General features: G+C 38.9%; 1 long non-coding RNA gene across 1 annotated transcript; it reads left to right on the plus strand.

The window, feature by feature from the left end:
• Nucleotides 1-1,547: 1,547 nt before the first annotated feature.
• Nucleotides 1,548-3,304, plus strand: LOC118792103. Its single transcript, XR_005005594.1, has 4 exons — nt 1,548-1,758; nt 1,881-2,036; nt 2,286-2,403; nt 2,654-3,304. It is a non-coding gene; the product is annotated as an uncharacterized LOC118792103 (long non-coding RNA).
• Nucleotides 3,305-6,502: the final 3,198 nt, after the last annotated feature.

Genomic DNA, 6,502 nt, shown 5'->3' on the forward strand with positions numbered 1-6,502 from the left:
GTTACACCGTGGGATTAAGTCAGAGCGATTTGTCTGGAGTGACGGTTACTCTGCTTCCCGCTGTCGACTGTCGGTTGTGGAGCTGCTGGACAGAAGGTAAAATACGATTCTTGTTTAAGATGTTGCTGTGTATAATATCGGGAATGTAAACGATAATTTATTAAATGGTTAGATAATCCACAAGAGTTGTAGTCGGCGTGCACGCTTGAAGCGAAAATTTGAATTAGCAACAGACACCTGTTTACTGTCTAATAAAAGGGCAGAAATCGCTCGGAGAAAAAACATATTCGTAGGAATTCCAATGTAAAAAGTTGAACTGCCAGTAAGTTGGGCTTACTAACTACTTACTCCGCTTCGCGTCGTGGCCGCATTAATACTTCGAACGTGCATTATGCTACACGAACACCGTGTCGTCCATTATCCCTTACATTGTGCATTCTACAAGACGAAGTGAGCATGCACGTGTGTATTTGCTGTGCTTTTGTGACTTTCTCTTGTCTGTTCCGGCCTCCCCAGTCACGACACTGGACACTTGCGTTTGTGGATGCAGTATTTATTACCAAGCTGCAATGTTGAGGAAATAATATAGAGATATATTGTCAGTCGTCTTGGAGATAGATACAGTCATCCCATAGCTGTTCTTCAGAGTGGTGCTATGGGTTTATATTATACAATGCCAACATTTAAAATATTTCTAGACACAAATACTTTGGTGGTATGATCGTATAGTGTGTTTGAGTATTTCTCTTAGAAAATAAAATTGAAAAACACTAAATTCGTACAGCAATTGAAAAAAACTACTACCATCCATTTTGTATTACGGAATTACATTAAATGGAACACAATACCTTGATCTACGGCGACATCTGGTGGCTAAAAATAACAATGCACCGAGACACCATGTAGCTGGCTAACATTTGAAACGCGCACAGAACATCAAGTGCACTCTTCAAGGCTAGTAATACAATTAAAGGGTTTATAAAATTACGAACATTTACCTGCAATGTTGGGGAAATAATATAGAGATGTATAGTCAGTCATCTTGGAGACAGATACAGTCATCCCACGTGGAAAATGGCGATCTCAAGATTCGCTTCTAAAAATATAAAACGTGGCTTATACGACGCCTAATTAAATACAAACTAAACTTATACAATATTATATAATATTGGATATGCAAGTTTTCACAATAAAAGAAGATGCATGGATTTTAAGACTTTAGTTACCAGAACCAAAGACTCCAACCTGAGGAATATTATGGGAGTGCTACCTTAATGAAAATGAACTGGCTTTGCAAAATATGTAACTTAACCACATCAAAATGATTGGACCTATGGAAACACACCAGATTACAACATGGGCGTTTTAGTCGAAACCAGTCCATATCCTGTCTCCACTCTGATTGCCCTTGCACCTTTAGGACATGGGTGCATTACGGACACATTTGTCTAGGTATCACTCACAGACAGCAAAACCAGGCCAGCTCCTTTCCTTCACGTGCCTACTGTATAATTCATGCTGTTTCGACACCGAAAGACAATATTTTGAGCACCTTGGTTGCTTGGTTAGTTAAAATCAGGACACATTGGGGAAGGAGAGGCTTGAATTAGTTAGTGAAATTAAAAAGAAGAATAATGCAAAGATAATCACAGAAAAATGTCCAAAACCTTTTCAAGTTGAAGACTCGAAGTGGTGACCCTCAGCCCATCTGTCAGTGTCCTCAGAGAAAGGTGGCCTGCATTATTCAATGAGGCTCAAGTAAGAATATTTGATAAATATTTATTTTTTCCACCAAGAAACATTCATTTGTCTACTTAAACTTTGAGAATTGGTGTCTATCACTGAAAGCTTCTTATGTTGTCCCTTTACTCCTTTACTAGATCAAAGAAGAGTTCCGTCGTATAACTTCAATTTCCTTGGAAGAGACGTTCATGCTGAAACTTGATGGGTACACACCACATCTTCTGCAGCTGATGTGTGCAAAAGGAGGAGCTGCTGGTTCTAGGATGCATCCTCTCCTGGACACTGTAAATGAGGTGTAGTTTTGTTTAACTTTTTCACAAATGTGCAATAAATGATTAAGTGAATTAAAAGTGAAATAATCAGTTTGGTTGGTTTATTGTGTCATGCACAAAGTTGAACTCCTAACCGACTTGCCAAACTATAGATTAACGTATAATCTGTGGAGTGATAATTTTTTTTTTTTTAGTTTTTAATGACTTCTAAGTATATGTAAACTTCTGACTTCAACTGTAAGTATTCTCACTAAAATGCATCTCCTTAAGGTCCCAGAGCATTGAGAAAAAAGGGATGCAGTTGCTTGTTGCCTCATTGAGTACCTTGGGGAACGGCAAGAAGAGCTTTTCCAAGACCGCCAGGAATGTAATTAAATGATTGATCAAGGTATTGACATGGCTACACATCCTCCCCTCTCCTCTCCTACATCTTGGGAAATGTGGAAACACCATTTGTGAAATTTTGGGCCTTTTAATTTGTCACCTACTTTTATTGATTTGCTGATGAATACAAAAAACCTGCTTGTGTTGAAATGAATGCTTTGACCAGGAAAACTGAAATGTATTGGAACAGCATCTTGTTAATATGCTTAAATTAAAATGCATATGCTTTTTGTTTCTTTCTTTTTAACATGGAGGACGAATATGAGGACTACACGGACCAAACCATGAAGGTGATAGTGATCCATAATGTCACGGCTGAGGAGGATCCAACAGAAGTGTCCGTTGTGATCGACAGCAACCAAGTGCTGAGTGGGTGTGGAAACTGAACCAAGGCATGTATGCTGTTGATGGGATTGATCTATGGCCTCAACCTTGAATATCCCAAGACGCTCAAGAACACCTTCGAAGTATTCCAGAAACTTTTTCTGGAGCTTGATGGAGCAAAGCTGCTCAAGAAGGTCCACAGCCTCAAAAATAAGCTAATGGAATGAACTGTTTGCAAGGATGTTCTGGCACAGAAACTTGTACTTTTGAAACTGTAATGGAGTTCTGAAATGTGTGATCTTGTTGTGCATAATGTTGCACATGTTCTTCAAGAAACTTCCAGATTTGAAGTTGTTGACATCTTCTCTTGCCTCTGCCCTCTCCCTTCCTCTCTTCCTGTCCGCTACAGCAATGGCTTATCCACGTATCGGTGGAAATGTTTTGTGATCCAGTTGTTCCATTTGAAGCTGTTAATGGCATTAGGACTGTATTGAGTATTTGGGTGAAAAATCCTGAAATCCACGTTTGAGGTGTTCCAGATGTGTTTTTTCATTTAAATATGCAGAGTGAAGAGGGTTCTTTTGCACCACCTTTCTTTATTTTTTGATCATTTGATTGATTAAAAATATTGACATGATTACCTGTGTCTGAATAAGTTTTTGGGTAAATCTAACCTTCCATGAATAAGTAATGGTTAATTAGTTATATTGATTAATTATGAATAATTATTAAACAGATTACCAATTGCCTACAAACGATCAAGAGTTAATATTACCCAATTTTTATGAGTAATTGGTTGTGTAATATACTGAGAAATGTAAGGTAGACTTTACCTAATTTCTTTTACTGTTTCATACCTTTTGATTTAAGGTACTATATACTTAAAATATGGAATCAAATCTACCCAAAACAAACTGCAAATTGTTACCTCAGATTTATTGGGTAGATTCTATAGTTGTTTTTTACAGTGTAGGTATTCGGTTTTCAATTTTGGGATTCGGATATTCCTTTTTTTCTAAGTGTAGGCTGTCAATAAAGGCGAACTGCAAAATACATTTTATCAGCACATTCTTGTACTAAAATTATACTTTTTAATCGCATTGTTAAAATGTGGAAATATATACCATCTCAACTTGGGCGCCTGACATCCCTCTCACTCACAGCAGTGAACGTCACGGTGATGGGGAAAGTAGCCGGCGATCGCCGAGCTCGTGCTTTGGGACTCGAACAGAGGGTCGGTTTCGACCGAGCTAAGTTTGTCACCCTGGAAGAATGATAGCTGCAGCAATGGCATGCTTCCCTCTGCTTCTGGAGGGGCGTGAGACCATTTTTAAATATCTTGGTTCCGTCAGCAGAGACGGCGATGGGAAATAAAAAGTAGCCGGCGATCGCCTAGTAGTTCCTACTCTGGGACTCGAACAGAGGGCGTAATGGGCGTAATGGTTTAGACCGCCCCCTAGCTAAGTTTGTCACCCTGGGAGGATATTAGCTGCAACAATGCCATGCTTCCCTCTGCTTCCAATGGGGCTTGAGACTATTTTTAAATACTGTGGCTCCGTAAGCAGTGACGGCGATGAGTGTATAGGATGGGTTAAATGCAGAGAACAAATTTCGTTTCAATGTATGCGAGTAGTGAGAAATGACAATAAAGAAGTTATAAATAAATATAAATCTCAAATCTTAAATTTGTTGGAGCTAGTAGCCAATGCTGTTTCTGCGCTTCTGTTTCACTGCGCTTTGTTGTCTCTGTTTCGGAGCCTATTATGAGTAAATTATGAAGGTCTATAATTTATCCGATAAGAAAAAATGTCACATGCTGTTATTATGTCACAAAAAGTGCATTGATAGGACCTCGTTCAACCAAACCCTTCGGGATTACGAACATGCAAAAAAACACACCAAAGCTTTTGGAAAATGATTTTTATTAACAAATAACAATACAGCCATGCGTTGCTTAACGTCCACGATACGTTCTGTGAAATATGATGTTATGTGATTTGGACGTTGTGCGAACACCATACTATTTGGTAGGCCTATACTATGTACTGTACCATTATACTCCTGGCAACGAAATCGCTTTATTTCCATGAGACATGAGATACACGTGTTGCGTGCGGGAAGCGTTGCCTTCACTACGTCCGGTTACGTCCGCTACGTCCCTTTCTGCGATCGGGTTTTTAAACTTTATTATAACCTTATGGGACTACGAACGTATATGCGAACGGACGTTGTCCGAATGGACGTTAAGCGGTGCATGACTGTAGAAACAATAATACTGTAGAATAACAGAATCCTTAAAAATTAATGCCTTTAATTAAACCGAAAGACACGTTGCAGCGCTATGCCGTCCATCTCAGCCGAGAACGGAGAAATGTCTGGCTGAGTCCTTCCCGAATCATGCTCAGCACAACCCATGTCGTCTTCATGTTCGTTTTTTGTGAGTTTGGCTAGCTGTATTTTTTGAATGTATGACCGGTATCTTTCTACATAGGGTAAAATTGCTAGCGACAGTTTACTTGTTTTATAGGTAGCAAGCACTACAACCGCTGGAGTTAGGTAGATACTTAACCTTATATCTACCTAGGCACCTAGCTAGACCCGCCAACCGTTAAAGTTATTTGATCGCTGCAAGGTCAAAGGATAGCATTATCAGCAAGAGACGGTTATAGCAAAGCAAAAACTAACATTATAGGCTGTAACTTATAATAGAAGTCATTCCTATTTGGGTAACATTAATTTAGCTCCAGAAAAAGTTGGCAGCTGGCAAGACAAGTCACGTGCAGCGGTTTCTTTTCTGTGTAACAGATAGCTAGCTAGCTGGAATGCACCAAAATTGATAAACTAACTGCATGTTTATGAACATGTATCAGATCAAATATCAGTCAAGTAAAGTGATACCACACCAATAAAAAATATTAAATGTTTTCTTTTCTGATGTCTGATGAAGTAGAGGTGACTGGGCATCGAACTAGTGATAAGTTGTTAATGTTGTTCTGGAATATTTAATATGGACCAATAAATTGTACTAATACTTTTATCCTGTATTTTTAGAGTATCCAGCCATACATGGATGCAGTGCAAATTCTGTAAGTTTCGCCACACCTGTACTGAGGTTCTCCTTAGACATCACAAACTCCACCACAGACACCAAGGAACAGATTGGCCACTGCCCTGTATATACACAGATTGTGCTTGCTCATTCAAGACCTCAGGTGTGCTCCGATCCCACTTATCAAGGTCACACTCTAAGAGACAGAGAAGGCAAGAAATCACTACATTTTGTTGTGAATTATGCAACTTTAAGGACATTTGTACTGAAGATAAATTCTTCAGTCATATTGGACTACACCTCAGGAATCATGAAACTGTTAAATGCCCTTACATAGGCTGTGAATTCCAAAGCAATGTGAGTTCATCTTTCAGTTGGCACCGAAGTAGAAAACACAAAAACAACTCTCTTAAAGACTTGAAAATATCCTTGTCAACTGTAATTGAGGAGGGGTCATGTGAACAATCATTAAGCTCAGAGCCTGAAGAAAGTCTTGAATTTGAAACGTGCACTGGTTCGCAGTCAAGTACTGACTCTGAGTTAGGCAGTGTAGATTTTCAAAAGACACTTGAGCATAAACTTGCCTCACTTTTCCTTTGCATGCAAACTGTTCTACATATTTCAAAAAGTGCAGCACAGCAGATAATTGAAGAATTAAGTGTTATAGTATCATTTTCTAGATTTCATGCTGAGCAAAGTATCAAAGATATTTAGCTTCAATACAACAATA

Source organism: Megalops cyprinoides, chromosome 17 (assembly GCF_013368585.1).
Source record: "Megalops cyprinoides isolate fMegCyp1 chromosome 17, fMegCyp1.pri, whole genome shotgun sequence".
Taxonomy (NCBI): Eukaryota; Metazoa; Chordata; class Actinopteri; order Elopiformes; family Megalopidae; genus Megalops; species Megalops cyprinoides.